Source organism: Buteo buteo, chromosome 7, assembly GCF_964188355.1.
Source record: "Buteo buteo chromosome 7, bButBut1.hap1.1, whole genome shotgun sequence".
Lineage (NCBI taxonomy): Eukaryota > Metazoa > Chordata > Aves > Accipitriformes > Accipitridae > Buteo > Buteo buteo.
The window spans coordinates 12,947,241-12,973,445 of NC_134177.1; the positions used below are offsets into that span (position 1 = coordinate 12,947,241).

A 26,205-nucleotide genomic window follows, 5' to 3' on the forward strand; every position below is an offset into this window, starting at 1 on the left:
TTTCTGGGCAGGCAGTGTGACATTGCGAGCGGTCATGGGCCTCTTGGCCGGTGAAAAATCCTCGTGGAGCTGGTGGCCAGGGGAGCAGGCGGTGCTGGAGGGATGGCTGATGCTCTGCGGCGGAGCCTGGGCTTGTGAAATGGCCTGTCCCTACAGACTGCCGGGGCAGCGGGGGATGTTGAGATTGGGTTTTGTTTTCCCCCAGTGCTGTGTAACCCCTCCTGTTTGGTGTGGCGTTACCCAACCGCCATTCTTCTCTGGTAGCACGCTTGCGTCCCCCCGTCTCGTGTTTCCCAGGAGAAAGCAGAGCTGAACGGGGTGATCCATAGCTGGGCTAGTCGCCCGCTCACGTGTTGGCATTTGGATCAGAGGGATCGGTTGGATCAATGGCAAAACTTCCTCTTCCCTCTGCCACACCTGGGTGCTGCGGCAGGGCTCATCGCTCATCTTGCACAAGCAATGTGGCACCTCCAGTGTGGTTCCCCCCACCTTTTTTTAATTTATTTTTTCTTTTGGAAAAGGACAGAGCAGGACTGAAGGGGAAAAGTAAAGCTGAATTCCCATGGGTGCCCAATGTCAACACTCAAACTGCTTGTCCCCACCTCCTGTCCCTGCAAGCCCAGTGACCACGGTAGGTGCACTGATGGAGAGCCAGTGGCTTTCCTTACTAGTGATGGGGGATCCTTTCCTCCTTGTTCCTTTCCTTTTATGAAAAAGGATTTGCTGGAACCGAAGTGATGGCAAATCCTTGCTTTTGGGTACTGGACCTTGGTCCAGAAGGCAAGGTGCTGGTTAAACAGTAACAGAAATGTGCAGGCTGGGTTACCTCTCAGATTGACTATCAGGGATGGTGCCTGCTCCATGCCTTCCCGCTGGAAGGAGGGCAGTGCTGAGGAGCTGGGATGCTCTTGGCAGCCAACAGATGGACATGCCAGTGGCTGACAGCAAATTGCCATGTAAGTATATAAAACAGATGAGGCTTTACTTCTCACCTGCAAGCTTGAGTCCTCTTTATGTAATGTGTGACCACAAGTCAGTAGTTTGTAGACTTTGGACAGATTATATGGGGAGAACATCTAGGCTGGCTCCCAGCTTGATTTTTTTTTTTTTTTTTTTTTTTTTTTGGAGGTGGGCAGGGGGATGGAAAGTGTGTTTGGGAAGGATTTAGAGGAAAAGAAAGTTGGAGTGGAAATTGGTGAGGCTCTTGGAGTATACTGGTGATTGCTGTGGTCTAATCCTGCCATGTTCTATTCTTATTCTATGTAAGTCTTGTATTTTTCAGACTTGAGCTAAAGTAATCACAAGGAACAGCTTTTAGGCTGGGGGTGTGGGAGGACCTACCTTTGTTTTCCTGAGGTTGCTCTGATAACCTCAGCTGCTTTAGGAGTGGTATGTGGAGCACACCAGGGGCTTGTAGTCAGGGGGAGGCTCACCATCCAGTTTATCAGGATCAGGAGGAGACTGGACTTGCTGGTGAGCACTCAAAATATTGATGTGTGCTGTAGGAGAGAAAGCAATGTTTCTTTAGAAACTTTGGAGACTGGGAGGAGAGCATCTGAAGAGGGAGGAAAACAAAAAATATTGCATCCATGCATAAGAGATGGATGTTGGAACAACCCCTTCACTTCTCCGTGCCAGAAGTCACTCTGGATATAAGGTGGTTCTCCTCCCTATTCTCCCTGTGCCCAAGCAGTTGCTTGCTGTCCTGGCCATCTCTTGAAGTGGTCTCCATGGTTAAAGCTGCTCCATGCATCAAGGTCAAGAACTGTATGTTTCCCTTTCCTGTGTCATGTAGAGAAGCTTTCCTTGCCCATTGCTCACCTTGGCAAACATGAGGTGCTTTCATCTGACAGCACCAACCAGTGCATGGTTCCTGCTCGAGCAGGAAGATGAACTGGGCTAAAAATGATAACTGTTGGCATTGGCATGCCTGGGAGGGGACAAAAATTGCCTTTGTCTTGTGTCAAACATTTGCTCATGCTCCAGTAGGTTGAGGAGATGTGGCATGATAATCTCCTAAGTGCTGCTGCCTTCGTTGTTAAAAACTTTAGTCCTAGACCTTGCACACCTGATTCCTGTGTATTAGCCTGGAGTGGCTTTAGAGGATCCATCTGGACTGTGTTCCTGATGCCTGAGCTGCTCTCTACCTTGTGGCATTTAAAAGCAGGAGGGGCATTGTATACAAAGTGAAGAAGCTTGGTAGAGGACACAAGAGAACAACTGTTTCTAATGCATTGAGCAATGCTGATTGAAAAGTGGTAGAAAAGAGAGAATGTATGGGCCAATCATCTTAGTAGATAATTTCTCTGCAGTATTTCAACATTTTGGTGAAAGAAATATATTTGAAAAGTACTGCTACTGCGTAAGAGAGTAAGGGCAGTGTTGCATCAAACCAGAGAAGAAAGATAAACTGATTAGTTTCTTCACCATTTCCCCCCCTACACTCTCTTGTTAACATTTAAAGTGGAAAAAGTCATCTGGTTTGAAAAATGTCACTTGGTTAAAGAAAAAAAACCAACCAACCAAAAAGTCTAAGCAAGCATTTACTGCGTTGTGTGGTGGGTGGGATTATAGGACCTACACAAAAACAGTGTTTAGGAGCTGGACTGGCCCAGGAAGGAGGGGAAGGGAGTGATGTGCTGGGGCTGGATGTGGCACAGTCAGTGGTTAAACCCACAGACCTCTCCAGAATCTGATCTTTCAAGATTTTTAGTTCCTCTTTGGTTTAAGAAAAACAGTACAACACAAAGCTCCCTCCCCTCCAAAACACCAAAATACTGACTAAAAATCATGCACAAGTGTTGTTCCGTGGTGGTGGTAGATAAGCAGAGTTCTCCTGGAGAATAAATTGATGGGAGACCTCCAGGTGCTGCCCGGAGCTCAGATGCTCTCTGCTGCTCTACGGCACTGTGTGGGTTTGCTGGGAAGAGGTAGATAAAGTTTTGTGAGGATTTTTTAAATGCTGGTAGATGCTGTGTAATCTGTATTTTAATGTAATGCTCTCAGTTGGTTGTGCCTGTTGTCTGTGCTTTGTGTATTTTGGGAACCTAACAGTGCTCAGACCTCCTTGGGGTTTTTACCCTCCTGCTCCTCTTGGCTGCGCAACTGGGTAATTCTGTCTGGTTGATAATCCTTGGCCTCGAACTCTTAATGCTTTCCTGCTGATTTAAGGTATCTCCTCCTCTTTTCTCTTCCTGATTTCCTCATGGCCTACACCCTGCAGACGTGCTCCTGAGATGCTGGGTGTGGGTTACAAGTTCCTGAGAAAATCTATGGGTAAATAATTAACGTGGTGTAACACTGAGCTCTCCCTCTCCTCTCCCCTCCCTGGGGCTGACTGGTGACAGTGAATATTCCCCTCCTGAGCTTGTCCTGCCTGTCCCAAAGAGCAGATCTCTGTGATTGGGTTCTCTCTTTCTTTTTTTTTTTTTTCTTCTGCATCCTCTTTGTGAGAGTAAATAATGCACAAACTGCAAATGAGAGGTGGAATTGCAGACGAGGAGCTGAGCTATAAGTCTTTGTTGATCTGGTTAACATCCCTGCTCAGTGGAGAAAACAGCTTCTCGCTTGAAAGAAGGTAAGGTGAGTTCTTTTGGCTCAAACTGGTGCAAAGATAAAGCCACTCCATGCAAACAGCTGCACTTGGCTGGGGTTTGGTTTGAGCTTCCAGAGCAAACTTACGTCAGGAAGCAGCAGCTCCGTGGTGGATGTGCCCGATACGTGCTCCCCTCTACTACCTGCTTCCTCCTGACCTGAGCAGGGTGTGTGCTGCAAAGAGAAACACCACTCCAAAAAGCCTTCCATAACCAATGTGGGCTGGAACGAAAGGTTCATCTGGGTGAACAGCTCTTCCTCTGGCAGGAGGCAGACCTGAAGGTCATTCTGGCTGCTGTAAAGCATCAGTTTCATAAGGGTGGAAAGGAAGGGACAACAAGTGGGAGTTAAAACCTTGGTGGGACTTGTGGCCTGTAGAGAAGTGGCTCTGAAAAGGAGTTTTGAGGTGTGTGTCAATGAGCAGTTCAGTGCAAGCTCCTAGTATGACCTGATGGCAAAAAGGATCTGGAGCGGTCAGTGCTTCTGCAGCAGGGTAGTGTATAAAGATACCAAGGACTGACTCTCTTGATATGATATTCATATGAAAATGAATGAAATGTTGTGTCCTGTTTGGCTGAGTCTGGGTAGGTGATGTCTGCTGACTTGGGCTGTGCATGCGCCAATATGATGGTTCCTCGTGGGTTTGTGACTCCCTGGATGGCAAGCAAGGGATCTGAGCTGTCCTGCCATTCTCAGAAAGTGCTTCAGTATGGTGGGGATGGAGGGTGTGGGAAATGGCAGTGGAAGAGTCTGCACTATCCCTTCCTGCTTGCGATACCAGCTCTAAAAGGCAAGTGGTGGTAGCTCTGCAGGAGGTGAGGGAGTAGAAGGAGGTGATATCTGAAATCCTTTCCCCTAAGCCTCTGCGTCAGTCCTGGTTGCATTGATTAGGGGCCACACACTTGAAAGCTGCAGTGAAGCGTGAAGTGCAACTGGTCTCTGTATTGTATTCTTCATTGGGAAGACCCCCGAGTTGCACTATGAATAAAAGCTATACTTATGGTAACAAAGAAGTTCAGGGCAAGTAGGTTGTTGGGAACTGCCGTGTTGAGATTGTCAGAAGCAGTGTGGCCTCCCCAGCACCCAGGGCAGTAGGTATGGATTAGACTTGCTGTCCTGGAAACTTTGGGATTATCCCATTTTTTTTCTGTTTGTCCAAAAGCCCTTCATGAAACAGCAAGAAGTTCCAGCTCCTTTGGGCATTTCATCTGTACACCAAATCCCTGCCATGTGCAACTGCGACAGCCCCACTTGCTCCCTAGAGACCTGGGACACTGCCAGCTGGTTTGGATGTCACCCTAAAGTGCCACTGCTCTGGGCTGATTTAAAACCAAAGGTATATTCTGGGCTGGAGCAATGGCTCTGCCCATGCTCTGGTTTTAGGCATGCTGTCAGGCTATGCAGTGCCTGCACAGGTCAGTCTGTGTGCTGGGGTTCCAGGGAAGTGAGGAGATGTGGTGCTCCTGCAGCATTGCTGGGGTCCTGTGTGGTCCCAGCGTAGGAGCTGGACATGGAGCATGGTCCGTCCTGCCCAGAAGCTCTCCTTCCCAGAGGCCTGCTGTCTTCCTACAAAGGTGGACCTCTTACTTGCTATCTTTCCTGCCCTCTTTCGAGGCAGGTGGAAGGAGAGGAGAAGAGATGACAATTCGTATGTTTTAACAGGACCAAACCTTGTGCTCTCTGCTGTCCCTCCTGGGGCACCAAACCATTGGTACCTCTCCTTGGGAGAGTCCACCTGGCTCCAGCCAAGGGTTTTTTCTGTTTTGTTTCTCCTGGGTGCCACTTTGTGTGTAAAGTCCTAGGAATCCTATAAAACAGATGCCCTCGAGAGATGCAGAAATATTTTATAGGGTAAGTTGGGTTGTGAACCCACAAAATCCAATATTGCTGTCTACAGCTCTGTCACAGATTCCTTGTGTAATTTTGGGCCCCTTCAGTTCTTCCCAGAAGGCCAGTGTGACTGTTGGTGTGTTTTGGTGGGGTTCATGTGGAAATTTGTAAGTTAAAAAGGCCAGGCTCAAGGTTAGTACCAGAACCAATAGTCTCAAGTAAATTGATTCTTGAATTTGGAAAAGCACCTCTCGTGCTTCTCGAGATGTCTCAGCTTACCCTTCTGGTAAGTGGTGCTGTGGAAACCTCCTCCTGGGTGTTGTACAACACTAGCTCAGCCTCAGTCAGACGTGAACTGCAGTGATGGCTGTGGAAAGACCTGCTGCTGGTGAGACCGAGAGGAAGAAAATGGGAAATACCCAATGTGTCTGCAAAGAAAAGGAACCCAGAGAGTCCTTTGATCTCAAGCTTTTGTGGGTTTCCCTTTATTTTGCTTGCTCATGCTCCTTGGAGGATTTCTGGAGGAGCTCCAGCATTCAACCTTGCTGAAAGCCACCTTCAGACCTATGGGCCGTGTCCCCAGTGGGGCTGAGTGTGTGTGTGGATTGCTCTGGCCACGGGGCAGGCACTGCTGCTTATCTGACTGCCTGGACCAGTTCCTAAAGCAAAGTACCCAAAGCATGGTCAGGCAGATTAAGTGTTTCCCCTACCCAGTGGTATTTGTTGTGATGTAAAGCTGGAACGGTTCCTAGAAAGCTTTAAAACACAAATAATATTAACCAGAATTGAGAGAGAACAGCCAGTCGCTCGGAAATGAGAAATATGTTACAGTGAGAATGGGTCAGTAGGAATGAGGCTGCCTGGTTCCTACTACTAAATCCCTCGAGAGCCTCGGTGAAGCCTGGTCCAGTGGGACAGGGCACGAGTAAGGCGCTCGTCCATCCCCAGGTGGGACTGGGACACTTCAATTGCAGGTGATGCTGCTGAACTGGAGCATACTGGGCAAGGCTGCTCCTGCCTGAGGACCCTGAAATCATGGGCTGGGGAGTCGGTCCCTCTGACTCAACATATCTGCCTGTCAGCTGAGACTGATCCAGCACACACACCCCAGGGAGGCTTAAAAAGAGCATTTCTTTGTAAGATGTTTTGGGATCCTGGGAGGTGTCATGCTAATCACATGCAAAGTGCTGTTCATTGAATGCGCAAACTGCTTATTAATTGAGAAATTTACCTGGATAATAACATCTCCTCCCCTTCCTTCCAAAATAAAATGTGCTTGATAACTCACGTGAGTCCTCATAAGGCCGAAGAGACAGTCAGCCCTTTTAACCTGTGCTGTCATGGAATAAATAACCTACTGGGCTAATTCCCTGCAAGCTTGTCCTAATCTCACCTCATCCTCATCTGTGTTCACACGCGCAAATGCACGCCGTCAGCAGTATGTAATGTGCTTCCCTCTCTCGCAGCTTAAACGAGTAAATCCTACAAGACCAAAGCTTTGGAGATGGAAATTGCATCACGTTGGTGGTCTTGGGCATGTGATTCAGGCGACTGAAGCACGGCTTGAAAGGACGGCGCTGTCTTCAAAGAAAATACATTCCCTTCTATCAAAATTTCACACTATAATTTGGGGAAAACCATGTTTTTCAGTTTTGCTTCATATTAAATAGGTGTGTGCAATCATGTTTGTGTTTCAAAGTAGTTAGTTTCTACCATGGTTTATGTAAGACTTTCCCACAGCAACCAGGAGGGAAAGAAACTGCTGAAAACCACTGATTATTGATTTTTTTTTTTTTTTTTTTGTTACATACTGAAAAGGTGGGCAAGGGACTCGGCACAAGTGTAGGGCCTGAAACTACCTGTATTTTTCTCAAATCTTACCCTTTATTGATACTCAATTGAACTTGATAGTAGAAAGAGTTTGTTGCTTTGAAACGGGAAGTCGCAGCACCCTGCAGCTCTCCTACTCCTGCCTCTTTGTCACTCCTGATCTTATTTCCTCTGTTGTCACCTTTGGAGGAAGATGATGTGTTTCTGTGCAGGGGCTGAGGGAGGGAGGCAGGCTCCTGGTGTGTTTCTGTAATAGAAATCCATGTTTAAATGACACAGGCAGTAAACTTTTCTATTTTCTTTTCACTTTTGGATGGTGCTTGGTTTTATTCTTGTGGGAGGCACGTTGGGATGCTGCACTTCCCCAGGGCAGGCTTTCAGCAATGGTTGTCCTTCTCCCTGCAGTCACTATGTGGTCTCTAATTGTTTCTGTGATTTGTCTGATCAGCAGATATTTCGACATCTGTGTTTTGAGGGGGGAAAGCAGGCATTTAGCCTTCAGTTGGAGCAAGGCTTGACATCACTGAACATCTCGTATTCAAGGCAAGACTTGCACAGAGACCCTCCAGTTCAAGCCCCCTCGCCCCTCTGTGGGGGTGCAGGTTGAGACTTCTCCCCGGCTCTGCGAGCCCCTCTGCTACTGGAGATGCAGGATTCCGTTGCACAGGGTATAGGAGGTCCCAGAGTTGGGGGGAAAAGCCCTGAAGTTGTGTTGCATCAGGGAACGATGTCGCTTGGTGCTCCTCCGTGCAGCAGCCCTGGTAAGCAGCACCTTCGGACTTGGCTTTTGGCACAAAGCTGGTGGGTCAGGCGGCTCCATTGCTCCTGGAGCCTGTTTCGCCACCGTGGGGAGAAGTAGTTTAAAAAGTCTGGTGTGGGCTTGAATCAGGCAACAATCACAGGCACAGAGAAATTGTAAGCACAGTGGGAGTGTGCGTTTTGATGTCCTGATCCTTTCCTGCTGCCTGGCAAAGGGCTTGATCTTAAGACCTTGAGATCTTGAATCTGCAGAGATTTCTCATCATAATATTTTCACTGGGTGGCATCCAAAAGAAAGAGAGGCATTTCAAGAGGTAGGATAAAGTCATCCTGCACTGCTGAACAGAATGTTGAAGCAGAGTTGGGTTTTGTTTGGTTGGGGCTTCCCCAAATGGAGAGTTGTGTAGAGCCATTGAGCTGGTGGAATCCAAAACCTGGATGCAGCCTCTGATTTCTTACTGTGAAGTGTTTCTTCTCCCATGGCAACTTGAGTGCTGAAGAGCTTGTTGATCCCTTATCCAGGTGCTTTGGGAGTGATGATTAACGCAGGGGAAAGGCTAGGGCTTGGAAAGGATAGTGTGCATTACTCTTCTGGGCAAATAAACCAAGGCGTGTGTGGATGTGGGAGCAGCTACGCTGTAATGTGGGTCATTGAGGAATGGGAAAGGGTGACGCCCTCTAAACTAGAGGGGTTTGGGCTCTGCCCCGGGCTAGCAAAATAATCATCAGTGTCAACATCTGGCCCATCAATTTTTCCATTAGAGACTCAGTTCTTTGTGGGTTTTTAATATCTTGGCTATTTCGGATCACACTGAGAAACAGCATGCCCCTGCGCAGGCACTCAGCATGGATGCTTTAGTTGTTGGCAAAGACGACATATATAATAATAATTTATTGCATTGCCTTGACAATGGGCAAAATGGGAAAACCAAGCTCTTATGTAGTAGTTCTTTTCTATCAGACAAGCTGTAGGAATGATGTGCTTGCAATTAACTGTAATAGCAAGAGAGTAGCTGGTGAGGGGAGAGGTTGGGCAAAGGGGCTTTTTTTTTTGGCTGAGGCTCTATTTTGAAATATGAGAGCTCCTTGATGATAGGGGTATTTCAGATGCCTTTTGGTCATGGCTGTAGTCCTTCAGCCCACCTTGCTGGGCAGGACTAAAGAATGCTTTCTGTCGCTTTTTGCATCCTTCTTTGCTCTTGGCTCTGCAGTTGCCTGTGTGAGACAGCGTGGCACTAGCTGCCATGGTGGGGGATATGCTGGGTTGCATGGTGGTGGCTGTGAGCATCATGTGGGCCAGTAACTGTGGTCCTCTGTGAGTGGTCAGCTGCAGCACCACGCCATAACTCTGCTCCTTTGTGGCACAATGAACTGGGAACATCTGTCCTGGGAATCCAAGACCTTGCTGGGTTTGGCACGGAGCGTCCTGGGAGGAAAAGGATGCCAGTGGAGTCCCTATACACCTGTTACTCAGGTGTCTACTTTATATTGCTCTCCTGGGCCACAGAAGACCCCAGGCATCTGAGAGACCAGAAATGACATGGAAGTTTAGCAGTTGCAGATGCCCAGTAAAGAAGTGTGGTGGAAGACTGGGAGGAAATCTGTGTCTTCTCCATGGGTGGCATGGAGAGGCATTGAAACGTGGTGTCCCATTTGAAGCTGAGAGGCTTCTTGGTTGTGGGTCTGTACACCTTTATACATGTGGACAAAACCCTGTGGCATTTTGAGCCATAACCCATACCCCACCAGGCAAAGTGGTGGCTCAGAAGGGACCAGTGAAAGGTCCTCCCGGTACCTGCTGTGTGTGCCCAGCCCAGGGCTGGTCCACAGCGTGGTCCCGGGCAGATACAACTGGGCTCAGGGAGATCATCTCTTCTTGGACAGATCTGCAACTCCAGTGTGTTGTAGTGTCTCTCATCAGCCTTTGCATCACTTAGCAAGTCTAAAACCTAGAGCTGATCCTTCATAAAGTCCCTGTCCCAGATAAAGCACTTTCAGACCTCAGGGTGGCTATTTAAAGCTCTGGGTGAAACACTTTGGTCCATTGGTGGGCACAAAATTAAGGCAGTCTGGTTTGCAGCTAGGCTGAGGAGTCAGAGCTTTCCTGAGGGCATGAGCTGCACATGCATGTGTGTGTGTTTGCAGCATCCCTACAAAACAGGATCTGGTTTAAGAGAGTATTTCTGTACAGGAAAGCACATAAGTATATGCTTAAGTCCTACGGAAGTCAAAGCAACTTAAGCTCATATTAAAGTTAATCATGTACTTAAGTGATTTTCTGAGTTGGCCTGGATCTGGAATAGCACATAAGGCTCCCTTGAGTTGGGATTCACAGCCCTGTTCTGTAGTTCCTTCCCAAGGCAGGTGCTGATTTACTTATTTTTAATTCTTTCCTTAAAGATGGCCTGTTTTGGCCTTATTGCCTTGCAAGTTATTGGAAAAGATGACGTGAAAAGTTAAAGCTCTCTGAGCAACACAGTCCTTTTGAAATGACTAAGAGAATTTGTACCATTCATTTCAAAAGGGCTCCGCGTAGCAAGAATAATGCCGTAACAAGGATGTTTCACTGAAGGATACTGTTGGAGTCTAAATGCCGTCTGGTGTGATCAGAATGACAGCCTGCTTGAAATTGGTGCAGTGCAATGTGCTACTATAGATTACTTTCCTTTAATGTAATTTTTTTTTCTCCTTCCTGAAGTCTTTTTGTGGTGAGTGGGATGCTTGCAGCATGGATTTGAACGCGATATTGTGTAATAAGAATAATAAGCAGGTGCATTGTATAATATTTAAGTGGAAAGCTACTGCCTAGAAGGGAAAAGTAATGTGGTTACTGCTGCATCTATTCCCCGTACGAGCATTGTTCCCCAAGCACTTAAGGGTTTCCCTGTGCATGAAGTTATTTAAGGTAAATTCCTATTCAGGTGGATGGGACCCTCTGCTTCTGAATTGATTTTTTGCTAGAACTTTTTACATTTATAACAATAGACGGTGCTAATATATAGGTTCTTCTTAAGAAGACTAATATTTTGCCTGGAAATAACAGGATCATTTGATGAATACTTGAGCGTTGCTAATGAAAAGGGGTGGGAGAGGAAATTACCTTTAATAAGGAGTTTAAGTGACATTTTTTCTTATAGAGTGCCACCGTGTTTGATTTTCACAGAAACATGAAACCAAAGGTGTTCACAAGGCAGGCGCGGTGCAGCCGAGTGCCTGAAGACTTGCTTTGGCTAGTTTTCCGTGTGCCTCAGGACTTACTCCATCCTTGCTCTACTGCAGGTCGGTGCTTCCCGGAGCCTGGTGACTCTGGCCAGCAGCGTCCCTTGCTGTCCAAGGACGGCCCAGCAGATGCAGTCCTCCTGGTGTTTCAGTCCACGTTTGCAAAGCGCTATCTGTTCTTGTGTTTTGTGTCCCCGCTCAGCCTGGCCGGGAATGAACCCTTGTCTTGACCTGTTGCATCCTCTGGTAGGAAGGCTGCCAAGCGACTTCCAGCTGAAAACACAGTTTGTTAGGAAAGGGAGTGAGTTACTTTTTGGCTTGCCTTTGGGACCTCTGGCCTCCAGACTAGGCAGATCCTCTTTCTAGTCCTTGCTGTAGTAAATCCAACCTTGCCAAGACCAGCAGTGATGTTGGGTGCTTTTCTGATCGAGTCCTCTCTCCAGTGTTGGCCCAAGCAAAACCTTCCACCTTCAGGTCACCCTAAGGAGGAGGTTTGCTCCTGTGAAGGTGCCTGGATGACCCCCTTTTCTGAGGAAAGTTCTCAGCTAATGTTTAAAAACCATTGTCAGTCCCACTGATACAAATGGTACTTTAGCAAGAGGAGGACAGGATCTCAGGGCTTTCATCTCCACATGTGATGAGGTGCTAAAGGCTTGTTTGCACAATGCTGACATCTCCTACCTGTACTGATGCATGTTTCTTTGCGTCAAACATCCATTTGTCTTTGTCAGAGGACTAGTGCAAAAGTGGACTTGTCAATCTCAGAGGAGGACCATAGTCTATCTTTTGGGAACCGAGAGAGTCAGCAGAAACTGGAAGGTGCCAGCTTTGAACTACCGAGAGCTGTTGTTAGGAGTGTCTGGTCTCTCTGAGAAGCAGCAGCTCACAGGTGCCCTTAGCTCCTCGTGGCTTGCACATGCTAAAATGTGAACAAAAACCAAAGCTTGAGGTGTCACGCCAGAAGGTTGGTTGGTTCCTCAATTAATGAAGAAAGGCTTGGGTTCTTGGGAGCATGTGTCTGTGATAGGCTGGAAAATGGGGCAAACCTGAGTTCTTTCCTTGACTGTAGTATTTCATCTCTCTGACAACCCAGTGCTGCTATAGGTGTCTAGATTTCCTTCTCTGGAAATGCAGTGATAGTTTATTGTAGGTGTGTTATGACATTTGTAATGAGCGTGTTCTTGCATTGTATAGGTACAAAGTTTAAGTCCTTGGTGGGTTTGATACGTTAGCATGTTTAACCTGATAAATTCCAGTAATGCTCTAAAGGAAATTCTAGAGCTATTGTAGTTTATGTAGCTACTGGTCCCAGTGTTGATTTCTACCCTGAGCTGCAGCTGGTTATTTCACTGAGACTTGGAAGTTCTGGAATGGGATCAGCTCTGAAAAAGGAACACCCTCCTGCTCAGGGTGTTAGCAGCACCTCAACTGTTAATGGAGAAACATGGACTTATGTCAGAGGAGATGAGGGAGGAGTGGGTTTGAACTGAATACGTTTTTGGAGGAGTATATGCAGGTGACCCATCGTGATTTCACTCAGATGTTTGTTGGTAAAGTCTCTAAGGGAAGACAGTGTTCAGCACTTGCCTAATTTTGGCCATTTGGGGTGTCTGAGCCTATAGGGATTCTTCTACTGGAGCTGCAAGCACAGATTTCTAAGAGAAGGAGCATCCTGGCTTGACACCAGCCATAGCGTTCATGCCCATCTGCTTGTGCAGGAATGGACTTACACCAAAAAAGCAGTGATGTAGAGGGTCACAAATTCTGGGATGAGAGGGGAAATCTTTCTCAGTGCAGTTGGCCTACGTAGGATAAATATTGTAGCATCTATTTGTAAGGACAGGACCTGAATCATCCAATTTTTTGCTCTTTTTTGCCACGTGCCTTACAGCCACAGCATCTTCCTTGTTGGCTGGCACTTGCTTGGCTTCTCCTGGTCCCACATGCTTTCCCTTAGGCCCAGCCCATTCACCTCCTGCCAGGCTGTACCTAGTGCATCCACCTTCCCACACCCTTCAAGCATCCTGTTCTTTTCCATCCAGGAGTGAGTGTGATGGGGTAGTGCAGCTCCAAACTTCACCTCTTGCATTGGATTGGTTTTTTTTTGTTTTTTTTTTTTGCTTTCTGGGGTGGGTTTGGTTTTTTGATTTTTTTTTTTTTTGTTTATTTTTTTTGTGGTTTGTTGTTCTTGAGCTTCCATTTCTCCTGTCTGCAAAGTGGGATAATGCTTCCCTTCATGGTGCTGTGAGGCTGCAGGGAGCTGGTTCGTTATCACAGCTGAATGTTGGCTGAGTTGCGGTGACTGTTTGTGCTCCCAGCCTGCTGCAAAAGTGAGGCAAAGCCCTTTAGCTGAAACCACCGAGAAATCACATTGCCCAAATTTGTTAAGCCATGGTGACTTTTGGTTGCAGTCACCTTGGTATTTAGAAAGTGCTCTGGTGTCTGAGAAAGAAAGTGTATTGTGGGGTTTATTAGTTTTAATTTAAATGTTTTCGAAATACTGGAGACTTCTGCTGGGAAAAAGAAAGGAGGTTTTGGTTTTCTTATGCTATCAAACCAGCCCTGGACATGGTGCAGACAGCTGTGTGGTTGCTGGGGACTTGCCACCTTAGCTGTGATATTTTTGCAGACACGGCTTCAAGTACAATTCTGTTGAAGCTCTTTGTAGCCCTACAGTGAAGGGAATTATAAAGGGTTTGCACAGCCTGGCTTGGAGTTCTGAGCTTATGAAAATGAACAGTGTAAAATGTTTTTGGCAGGCTTTTGAGAGCAGCTGTCTAGACACATGCATTGTCATATAATGACAGTCGTCTTCATTTGGGTCAGGCATCGTTGTCCTTCATTACAGCAGCAGGAACTTACCTGAATCCACCGTTCTGTCTCCAAAAGTGGCAAAAACTTTTTCTGTCAACTTGTAGTCACATCCCTGTTAAGGGAGCATCGATCCCTTAAGGAAAATGATTCTGCATCTGTCCCAGAGCAAGAACGGAGCTCAGATCTATTGGGTGCTCCCAGTGTTGCTTTTACTGCTGCGGTGCTGCAGCCACGAGGACCAAATTTGTCCTCTGTGTCCCCATGGGAAACACGGAAGAAATCTGGGTCTGTTGTCTTGGGTGCAGATGACCACCAATGTGTCGGGAGGTTGGCTCTGGAGCATTGCAGCTCTGTGGTAGCTGCAAGAATTTGTTGCCCAGAGCATAGCTCTGCGGATGTCCTCTGGTCCTTGGGTTTATATCCACATAGCGCAAAGAAGGCATCTTTGGTTGATGGGCCAGGTTTGGGTTGATTTTGAAGGCCAAGCTTTTTGCAGTGGTGGAGGAGCTGTAGAGTGGCCGTGTTTGGCTGAGAGGAAACTTTTGCCTTCCCATAGTGCTGTGGCTGTGCTCTCGTTTGTTGTTCAAAGGCAAAAGCAACAGTGAAACAAAAGAAGTAAAAGAAATCCCAAACTCCAAAGCTTTTGGGCAGCTGGGCTACAAACCTGTGAGGGCAGAGAGGAGAAACACCATTGAGAAAAAGCAAGTGTGAACCTCGCGTGTGATATTTTTGGCCCTTAGGGTCTTGTGGTCCTTAGTAGCTTTGCAGTGAACGTAAATTATTTCCCTGGAAACATCACCTTTAGTTTTTATCCCATCTTGATGGAGATGAAAGGTGCCAAGCTTCAAACCATGGCAATTTGCATGGCACTGATGGTAAAAACAATGAGTGAAAGATCATCTCTTCCTTGCTGAATATGGACTTTCTGCCTCTGTGCCCCCCAAAACTGGAGGGGAGCAGCGAGTTCTGCTGTGGATACTGAGATGGGGAGAGGTCCTGTACAAGCATCAGGGTGGGCTGCTCCTCATGGCCCCCCTGCCTGGGCTGGGGGCTGCCCCCCTCAGGATATTGGGGTGTGAAGAATCACTAATCCTTGGAGACCTGGAGGAACAGCTTTGAATGTCTATTTTGCCTGCTCCCATTCTGTTTGTTGGCTCGTGCATGCACAGAGGTGATTCGTTGTTTTTAATTTATTTTTATTTTCCCTCCTGCTCACACAAGAGTTGTGCAAACTGTTTCCCAGGGCTTTTGAGGTCTGTGCATAGCCTCTGGTCCCTGTAGCTGTTCCTGTGGAGGTCTGGGGGGTCTCTCCCCTTGGGAAGGGCTGGGCTTGCAGCCCAGCTGATTGCCAAACCTGTGCCTGGATTGACAAACCTGATTCAGCTGCAGAGATTTGGCCTTCTTGGTGAGCTGCCAGTGCTTGAAAAGAAAAAGGGGCATGTTCTGTATCGGGAAGTGGGGGAAAGAGGAGAAGGGAGATAATTTGCCTCTTTTCTCATGAAATTATTGCTTTTAATTTCTATAAAGAGGAGAAAGTAGGTTCAAATCTCAGCATTATTGACCAAGCCCTCAAAGGCAACAACTATTGTATTGAGACATGACAAACTGAGGCTTCCCACTGGCTTCTCATTCCAGCTGGTGACCAGGCTGCTGTGGGCAGGTGTTGGGGCACGCAGGGTGATTGCCTTTTCAGGAACCATTGGGCGACCAGCTCACCTCTGAGAAACATAGGCATGCTTCTGCTTGGCTCTTGAGACTGGCTGCGTGGGTCCACTGACCCTCCCCACCTCTTGCCCGCCCGCCTCTGGCTGCTCGGCGAGGACTGGTGCCTCCTGAGAAGTTCCAGGCGTATTAGTCATTTCTTGCAAGACTTTTTCTTTTCTTTTTTTTTTCCTTAATGCTGTAGCATTTAGGCAGCGGGAGTGAGGAAGGTTTCCAAGCCGTCTACTTGGAGCAGGGTGGTTGCAGAGAACCTACTCTGGGGCAGGAGGTGACATCCCGTGGGGGACCCGTGGCTCGTCTGAGCCACAGGGCACTGGGTGGCTTCCCGTGGGTAGGGGACAAATACACTTGGCAGGGGGCATGTGTGGGCCTCTTGGCAGGGCGGAAGGAAGCATTCACTCTTGCTCCTCACGGCACACAACTTTTTTTGCTAATCATTCCAGCCCACAGGAATTTTTTATTTTACTGATTTTTGGTGGTCGTGGTTCTTTCGGTCGTTTTTTTGTTTGTTTTGGTTTTTCTTTTCTTTTTTCCCCTCCTTTAATTGTTGAAGCTGTTTTTTATCCCTGACCATAATAAAGCCACACTGTTAACACAAGCAGCAGGGTAGCTGGAATTGCAGCCGTACTATAAGCTCTGCTTTTAATTTCAGGCTGTTATTAATGAGGCTAGAAATCTTCCCCTCCCCCAGTTGAGTTTCAACTGTGTCTTCATCCAAGTCACTTCACTGGGTGCTTCAGAGCGTCCCTGACTCCATATGAATACAAAAGGTGAAGGTTGAAGACTGTATTTGGATGTCATGAAGAGGTTTCTGGCCACTGTCCTTCCCATTCCCTGGTGCAGGCAACTCTGTGCAGGTGGAGGGTTGGGAGCAGGCAGCTGCAGGAGGTGGGACAGGACCTCCAAGGAGAGGGTGGCAATGGGGAACCGCAGCCCCGAAGGTGCTGGTGCTGGGGAGGGGATGGGACTTGACGTGCTTGGCAGAGGTGGGAGGACAGGACCGGGTGGTTGGGTGGGTTCGCGTTGCTCGTGAGCTGCTGCCCACTGCTGTGGTCCTGGGGCCAAGCGTGAGGGGCTCTGATGGTTGGCATTGTCATCCAACGGGGCAGCACACGTCAGTCTCCATAGAGGGAAGGTAGCATAGTGCTGATGGGGAATGTCCTGCTTCTGCCCAGGCAGCGCCCTGCCCTCTAAATGTGTTTGCAGAGGTACTGAAAGCATTGGGGTCATCCTCTTCAAAGCACGGAGAGATGTTTGGAAGTGGGGAGGCAGTTTTGGTGTGTCTGTTCTCCTTGTCTCAATACACAGACACATACAGTGGTCAGTCAAAGCTGAAAGCTGAGAATCTTGAAGCTGGTAAAAAAAACCCAAACAAAACCCCCCTCCCAAAAACCAAACAGCTCTGTCACCCAACCTGTAATTCAGAGCATGGGGCTTGTTGCTAGAGGTGGCTCTTGAGGCTGATGACTTAAGATCCAAAGGCAGACTGGATGCTTCTGTGTGTGTGAAGAATTATTTCAGTGCTAACGACTACTGGCAAAAGAACAAAATAAAATTGGGAGTAAGATTAACTTAATCCTGAGGGAGCAGGTTTAATCTTTATATTTTGGACGCTGGAATGAGGTGGTATCTGGGACAGGAGACTGCGAACCTGCCTTTTATGGAGGATTTGCATCATCCTTCAAGGCATCGAGAACCAGCCTGGGTTGAAGGCAACACCCTTCGGTAAGTGGGCCAAGTTGCTGATTTCTTTAAGGTTCCCCATCTTCTTCCTGACCAGCTCTATTGTGGCCTCATATGGGACCCCAATGCCTGGCTGAGGAAGACAGACAGAAGCACGGTGCTCTAATGTAGCTGAGGGTAAGGCACAGCATAGATGGTTGTGCAGATCTTTTCAGGTCTTCTGCATGGGAGGAAAAGCCAGGACTGAACTGGAGACGGTCTGGACATTGGCAGTGTGTCTGCGGGCTTCCTTCTTTCCTGGGGCTGTTTGCCGTGCTCTGATGGTGATCGATCCCATGTTTGTCTCCCCATCCCTGCAGTTGTTGTCACCGTTCTCCTGCAGGATGAAATGAGAGCGGCTCTTCGAATGCCAAACAGGGCTGAGAAAGGGGAGTTGATGCAGAGTCTTCCTGGGTGTTTGTGATCCAAGATTTCCTGCCTTTGGCAGAGGAGCGTGTCTTTCTCTTCTCCTTTTTGGTCCTTCAAAGTCCTGGGTGCCCACTGGAATAGTCTTGTTTACAGAAGAAGCAGCAATGGCAAAAAGGTTCTATTTTTTAGCATGTAATATTGTAATTGCATCGGGGATACTATAATCCCAGTCTGTTGCTGAAATTACTGCAATAGACTTGAATTTAGAGATTGTAAGGACTTAAGGAAAAATTCCCAGCGATTTGCATCTCTAAAGTGCAGTCCCACACTTCTGTTTATAACCTGTGTGTGTTAGAGAGGACGTATTTCTCTGTGGCCCAGGGTGTGTAATGCTTTTGGCCCCAGGTGCATGCAGTGAAGGCCAGGTTGCCTTTTATTTCCTGCAGAGGTATGACTTGAGTGCTGCTAACCTGGGAAATAACCCTTTCGGACTGTAGCTGCAATAGTCTTAAGTTAGCACCCCCCCTTCCCTCCAGTGTAATTAAGAAAATTATAGCCTGTGCATGTGTACATGTGCATGCATCTCTGCGGGAGCACTTGCTGGGCTGGTCTAGCTCAGCTTGCTTCTCCTTTTATTCTGCATTTCAGGAGTGTGATGTCTGAGCCCGACACTCTGCGGTGCATGCACTAGCCTTTTTCCTAGATGGATTGATTGGACTTCCAGTAAAGACAAACAAAGTTGGAAGTCTGATGGTGCTAAGCACGCAGTGTTGCGCTCCCCGGCCTGGCCTGCTGTGCTTAGCTCCTTATACGGCCAAAAAAAGGAAGAGGAAAAGAAGGCGCAGTGTGAATACCAGACATACGATGCATTCCTCCCAGCTGCAAGCTCAGAATTTGCTTTTCCCCAGAAAGTGGACCTTCTGCATGTTTATTAATTCAGGCTCTGTACTGTTTAGTAGGGAGAGGGAAGCCAGCATTGAGCTGGCCCCAGGCAACACTTAATTGTCTTGTGTAAAGGAATTTCTTTCCTGTGAGGGTTTTTTCTTTCTTTGGTGGGGGACAGAGGAGGGAAGGGGGCTGGAATGAGGAAGGGGAGATGAGGCCAGGTTGTCCTGAAACTCGCTATGACTTGGCAAGCTGCAAGCAGGTAGACTGCAGTTACATCTATCTTCTTGTCCCAAAAATCAATCTGATTCATCATTCGCCTCCGCCTTTAAATTATATTTTCCCTGAATAGCATCTTCCAGTTAGTGGGAGGCAGAGGGTAGATAAGGGAATCGATCCTGGTGCTTCATTCATAATCTGGCTCCAGCCCTCCCTCTGCGTGCAGCCTTCGTTGCCGGAATAACTATGGGCATGAGCGGCCGGCTGCGCTCAGGGGCTGCTCTAATCCAAGCTCGGATTGTAGGTACAAAGCACAGACCCTGTATTTATTAGGTGTGCGCCCTGATACCTCCAAGCGTGCCCGAGTTTCCGAAGCGCCAGTTTGTTAGCTTGGGTTTAGCATCCTCTCGAGAGTTTGAAGGAGGAAGGTCAGGCCGGTCCGTCACCTCTCCTGATTTGCCACTGACTCCTGGTGTGCAAAGGCATCTCCTTCAACGCCGTGGGAGCTGAACCGCCACGGCAGGTGCTGTGGTTTGTTTCCTCGATTGTTTGGAAGCCACGTTGTGGACTGGAAGCCATGGCGGAGTGAATCACAGCACTGCCTGCCTATGGGCAGCCTGCCTGCCTGCCAGCACCTGGGGCCGTGCTAGCGGGGACACCTCCGGCCAGCCCTGTGTGCACTCACTTCTGAAGGGAGAACTTTTCCAAGACCACTGATGTGACCTGTGCTTCTTTCGGTGGATGCTCTTTGTGTTTCATGGGGGCCAAAAAGGTGGGAGAATTAGGCAATTGTCACTCAGCCAAAAGGCATTTCTAGTAGGGGAAAAAAACAGCCTAACAACTTTGAGTCATGTTTTATTGCCTTGGGATCAGAGTGCCTGGAAAGCAATTCTCTATTGTCTCTTTGCAGGCCTTGTGGAGGTAATGATGCTACTTAATTTCACAAGCTCCTTTCATCTAGCTCCTGCACCGTGCTTTCCCATCTCAAGGATGGGCTGTGACAGCACTTGACTAAGGCAATCTGTGTAGTTTTGTGAGGATCCCATCTGTTTCTCTACTTGACAGCTGGGTTGTTCCATGTTACTTGCCTTCTTGCTTTCCTGTAAAACCAAGCACGTTATTGGAACCCAAAATAGTAGCTTCTCTGGGCCATGTTGTAATAAGAGGGTGTTTCATGATGACAAGTTCCAGCATTGCATGAAGGCAAAGCCCTTTTATACGTGCAAGGAAATAGCAACAATCTGCTTGCAGGTCATGCGTGGCTCAGCTTTTTGAACTTCTACGTTACCAAGTGTATGCTGTCTCTGTTCTCAGAGACCGTACATTGCAACAAGCACTGTAAATTATCCAGCGAGGATAATAGAGGAGTTTGATGGTAGAAGAGAGAGAAATGAATGGCAAATTTATGCTAATGAAAACATCTGTTGAGTATTCTTGTTACTCTTTCCTCATCCATCCCCACATGCATCCGGAGGTTGTTTAAAGCCAGGTGGAGTAGAGACTTTATTTTTTTCCTCTGAGTGGACCATAGGCTCTTGTGAATAGATAGCTATGGGTGCTAGGGAAAACATTTGGGGTAGAACTGGCAGGTGCTGTTTTTTGGCACCGCTTCACATAAGCGCATTCCTGAGCGCTTTGCAATAAATGGGACTTAATGATGCTCCTTGCGTGTTAGCCAGAGCTCCCCGAGAAGCTAGACAGTGGGCCTGCTGAGCATTGGATTTGGGGTGCCTTGATGTTTTGACTGAGCTCTTTTTGATGGTATTGATGTAGATGATGGCTACCAGTTGAGAACAGAAGACTGGCAAGCTGGGAGGGATGGGTAAGCTCCTAGCATCCTGTGGGAGGTGAGGATAGTGAGTGCTTGGGGTGCTGGACTTGCAGTTGGGTTCCTGTGCACATCTGGCTTCCTTCTGAAGATGAGGAGATCCAACTGTCCCAACCACCCCAGCTCCAGCGCTGATGCTGGATGAAATGTTGGAGGGCAGCCGCGCTCAGGTGGCCACAAAGCCCTGGCTGTGGGTCGGGCGTTGTGGCTGCTCCTCATGGGAAACCAGTGAGCCTGGTGGGAGAAATGGGTGTCAGGACTCCACTCCTGTGTCCCCAGTGGGTATAATGCTTGCAGAGGGTTTTTGGATGCTGCAGATACCTGACCTATGTGCATGATTAAGGACCATCATGAGTTTTGTGGGTGCTGAAAGGTCACAGTCTCTCTCTCTTGCATACACTTCTGCTAGGTTTAAATGGGAGTAAATCTCCCCCAGTTGTTTTTCTAATGCAACAAAACACTGGAACTGGTGGGGAAGGAGAAGGAGACTTGGCGAGTGGTAAGTATTTCTGTAAATGTTGTGGTGTTTTTGTTTCCAGAATGTTATCTTCTTGCTCAGAGGAAAAAAAAAAAGGTAATTCAATAAACACAAAGCAGGCAGCACGTTTGTACCCTCTAAGTGCAGGGGAATGCTGTGCTTCTGTTTCTTTATTTTTGTTTGTGGTACTGCCTTAAGGTGTCTTACCAGAAGTAGGGGCATTATTAGAGAATCCTGTAAAACAGCTGTAGTAATTGCACAATGTTCTCTATTGCTATTAGTTTTATAATTATTCATAGATTTTTTTTTTTTTAAAAGCCATGAGGGACCATCTCTGCACACATCATTGATTTTGCTAATAAAATCTTATATTTTAATGGTACGTTTCATTGGAAAAACATCAACTTCGCCATAAAATTAAGACTTACAGTATCGTGGGATGGGAATGTTTCCTGTTGTCTTGATGAAGAGATTGATCTAGATGGATTTATTTGATTGCTTAACAGCTATTGGGGAAGGGTACAGAATTGGATGCCTCATCTCCTCTGCTCCAGCCTCTCTGACCAGGGGTTTGGAGTTTGGCATCTCGCTCTTCCCCTTTGTTTTCTCAGCGGGCTGCCGTGATGGCCTCGTGTACGTCCCCTGGGACCATCCGTGATGCAGAAGGATGCGACATGGCTGGTGCTGAGCAAAATGTGACTATAGGAACATAACTAGCTGTGTGGTTCCAGCCTGGCATCGTGCCGGAGGCTGTGCCGCAGCGGGTGCTTGCACACACGGAGCACAGTTGTCCCTTGCTCGATTCCCTTATTTCATGGGGCATCAGCTCCGTCCCCCCCTCGATTTCAGGTTCTTCCTTCCAACCCACGAGAAGCCTTGATGCAGCTCCTGGCTGGTGGCTCTGATCTTTGCCAAATCGTGCCTCTGCTTTCTTAAACGTCTCTCCCAAGCTCCCAGTTCGCCTGGGCTCCGCAGGGATTAAGGTGCCTGGCACAGAGGGGTGGTGAGGCTGCCATCACTCCCTGCCCTCCTCCCTCGGGGGGCGTGAGGGCTGGGGGGGGATCTGTGGTTTGCAGAGGGGTCTCAGTGCCTTGCTCTGGGCTGCTGATGGAAGGTGTGCTGGAGGAGAACATCCCGCAGGCATGGAGGTGATGCAGCCCTGTGCCCACGCATCCTTACGTGCTGCAGGGAGTGGGGATGGTGCTTAAAACCTGTTTGAAATGATTCCAGCGCAGGGTATGGGGAGAGGGCAGCCGTTGGACCACGGCTGCTGTGTTGTCCCTGGTGGTCCCTCCATGCGAGGTCCCTACCCAGCTGCTGTGACCACAGGTCAGCCGCTCAAGTGGAGGGTCTTGGTTCTATTCAGGCCATTCAAAGACCGTGGGCGGGTTAAACTGCCTCCATCCAGTATCAGCCAGGACATGCTGGAAAGCCCCAGGCTGAGCTTTCTCTGGCCCTTGCTAGCTAAGCTCTGCAGGAGCCTGGATCAGCAGAACATTGGTTTAGAACCTGCTGCAAGCCCAGAGCACATGAAAGGGCCCGAGTGAGGTGGGTCTGGGTGTGCTGCTCTGGTTCGTTTTGCCACCCTGCCATGAAATATCTTTTCCCCTGTAAGGCAGCGGCTGGCATTGAACTGGCAGTCAGAAAGCCACTGCTGAGCCAAAACTCCAGTCCTGTATTTTGCAGTAATTAGCAGGTTTGAGCACGTCCTTAGTTCAGCAAAAAAAAGCTGGGAGATGACACAAGACTATTTTATTGTATTTATTTATTTAGAGAGTGTGTGTGTGTGTGTTGTATTTCAGGGAATGTTTAGCGTTCAGGTTTGTAGAGCTGAATCCAATTTAGTTTTACAGGAGACAGCCCAGTTGTCCATAGCAACCTGAAATTGATTTCCCCCCCCTGCCTACCAAAAGCTGTTCCCTCTTGAATCATCCCTTTAATTTAATACAGCGAACAGGATGTCCCTGCATGCAGAAACTTTTTTTTTTTAACAACAAGTAACCTAGGCAAAAAAAATTTTCTTATTTGAGCAACAGCCCTGACTCTGTCTTTATTATTGCTTAACATTAGTCCTTTCCGTGCCATTTTCTTGTGCTTTGTTTCAGATACTAGAGGCCATTATCAGTATTGGTTAATCACCACTGCCGTGCAGGGAGACGTCCCCCTGCACGCTCCAGCCACCTTGGCCACCTTCTGTTCTCAGCAGCAGGTCCCTCTTCGGCACGAAACCCTTCGGGCTGCCCTGTTCTCCCCAGCCTCTGCTGCGTGGGTTGGCCTGGTGTGTGCAGTCATGCTGAAAAATATACTCTTTGTGGTCTGCATAGCATCAGTCCTGTGCTTTCCCCTTACGTGCAACGGTGCCCGCACGTGGCTCTGGCGGTGGCACGCATCGAGGAGTGGGGCGAGCGCTCCTTGCAACAGCGATGCACTGCCCGGCTTTTCATCCCCACTCGAGGAGAAGGGATGAGGCATGCCGCCGTTCAGGGCAACGACATGGTTGTTAAGTTGTTAGGTGTACTCTCCACCTTTTGCTAATTAGGGTGTTTAGGGCTGGGAGCTGCTGGTGGCTCTGCTGCAGAGACCTAGCGTGGGTGAGGCTGCCTTGGGCATAATGCTGTCGGTGCGTATAGCCTGGGGCATATACAAGCCCAGCGATAACTACATGCTCCGTGTTGACCTTGCTGAATATTTTAAACTCAGAAAGCATTATAATACTGCTGCTTACAATCTTCTGTGACTTGTGCCAGTGTGGCTCTGGTTTCCCATGCTAGGTCTCTGCTCCTGTCAAAACCTCTTTTTGTGGGTCTTTCCAGCTAAAGCAGTGGAGCTGCTTGAGAAGAGTCTCGTTGGAAGGCGTTTGGGAAGAATGGGAAGAACTACAGTACTGTTTTGCTCCTATTTATAAAAGGAATCTGTGTCCTTGCTGTCTTTGTGGTGCCTGAGGACTCCAAGGAAGTGACTTGCCTTGTTAGAGGAGTGCCAGGGATAAGGGATTTAGGGCATTTGTGCTTTTGCTATCTGGAAGAGCATTTGACTACATTTTGGAGGAGCGACAGCTTGCGCGTGGTCAGCAGAGACTGCAACCTTTTTCCATGCTTGCTTGCCCCTCGTTTTTCCACACCATTGCGAGACAGCGCAGACTTTCTCCTGTGCTCGTAGCTCTTGCCCTGCTCATTACAAAGCTGTTGGACGAGGTGTTGCTGGGCTGGGGCAAGGTGTGCTGTGGCAGCAGTTGTCCCACCAGAACTTGTCCCCGTTGACTGTTCTGCGTGAAGAGAAGCGAGCTGCTGCTTGCATCTATGCTTAGGCCATTAGCACAAATTGCACCAATCTGTGCTGTGAAATGTCTGCCTTTTCCTGGCTTGTTTTCTGAAAAAGGAAAAAAAAAAAAAAAAAGTGCACGAAATCAATATGGCAGAGGCTTCGGTTGTGTGTTCACCTGCTGTTGCTTCGGGAGGAAACCATGTCACTCAACGTGCCTGGTGTATGGTACTTGCTGAGAAGTTAGTTATTTAATCCTTCTATTTTTTTCCCATCAGTAAAAAAATTGGTTTATTTAATGTGCATCATCTGAATATTTCACTGATTAAGCTACCCAAAAAGGTTAATCTTCAATTCCATACTGCTTTTACTGTTGCATCCAACTGCTTCAAAGACAGTAATGAGTGTATCTCTGATGATGATTTCCAGATGCAGAGGTAGCAGAGGCTTCTACTTTCAGGTGCCAAAACTGAGACTTACAAGGCCTGTTTTTTTCAGGATACTTCATGTTTTCTAGCACTGTACATGGTTATAGTACAAGTCTCAACTAGAGATTGAACAGAGAATCTCAATCCATGACTGCTAGTTTTTATCTCTTCCGGACATGGTCTTTCTGTGTCTCTAGTTTGCCAGAAAAGGCACAGCAATAAATATCTGGGAAAAATTTGATATATGTGACTTTTCTCTTATCGTTCAGGAGGTTTATGGCAGAGGCATAAACAGGATCCAATCTTTCAAAGCGACGCTCAGCTGCCAGACCACGGAGCATCCTTTCTGGTCTCTTTACCATTGCCTGCCTTGCATGCTCCTCACCTTCCGAAAACTGAATGAAGGTGAGGAGGCCACTGTCCCACATGGTTGCAACCTCCTTTTCCATGTGACCTGGCTTTCATGCACCAGTAGCAAGTAGAGTAGATGTTGCTCCAGGTCTCAGTGAGTTCCGTGTGTCCTTGTTTGCATTCCTCCCTTCAGCAGGAGCACTGCCTGCCTGGGAGCTGGGTTAAAAGCTAGGTCCGATCTAGTTCCTCGACTGTTGTCTGTAACTTCTGACAGTGGGATATTTGTAAATTTAAATGCTTCCTCCCAGAAGTATCAAAAGAACTAAGGCCACTTTTCAGCATGAACATGAAAGGCTTTCGCGCACTAGTGCAGCAAGGATTGCCATGGAGAACAAAGGCTTTTGCTAATCGCTTCTAATGCCTTTCAAGTTTATGCCTCATTTTTTCCCCTTTTTCAGACAGCCTCCCAGAGTACTGAGGCTTCAGTGACTGACTCACCAAATAATTAACAGGAGGAGGACTCCATCTCTGAAACTTTTGAACACCTCTTTTAATTTTCTTAAACCAGCCAGTACCCTGGCCAGGTTCCAGTTTGTGTAATTACATTTGACCTAACTTAATCCCTTGGCAGTTTCAGTTGCATGTGGTAGTCGTCTTGGCTCCTTGTCCTGGGCTGCCATTCAATGCTACTCCATGGTTTTCAACAGCTGTCATAATTCAACTATAGAAATGGGTGTATTTTCTTGGTGGAAGCACTCCTCGTATCTCTATCCATTGCTAAACATCCTTATCTCACTAGTATTTTGGGAGGTAACGTGTCTGATGCTGTAGATGATCTTGCTGAAGTCCTTGGAGCTACTTTCACCCTTAAAGATCAGCATGCATTTAAACTCTTT

General features: G+C 47.8%; 1 protein-coding gene across 5 annotated transcripts in view; it reads left to right on the top strand.

Moving 5' to 3' along the window:
- Positions 1 to 26,205, top strand: part of LPP (LIM domain containing preferred translocation partner in lipoma) — a 353,262-nt gene that overhangs the window by 45,618 nt on the left and 281,439 nt on the right. The window contains exon 4 of one of the 5 annotated variants that reach the window (XM_075031623.1): positions 6,891 to 7,094. The exons of the other annotated variants lie outside the window; for them this stretch is intronic. The gene's annotated coding sequence lies outside the window, so the exon portion shown is untranslated. The remainder of the gene's footprint in view (positions 1 to 6,890; positions 7,095 to 26,205) is intronic. 5 annotated transcript variants of the gene reach the window in all.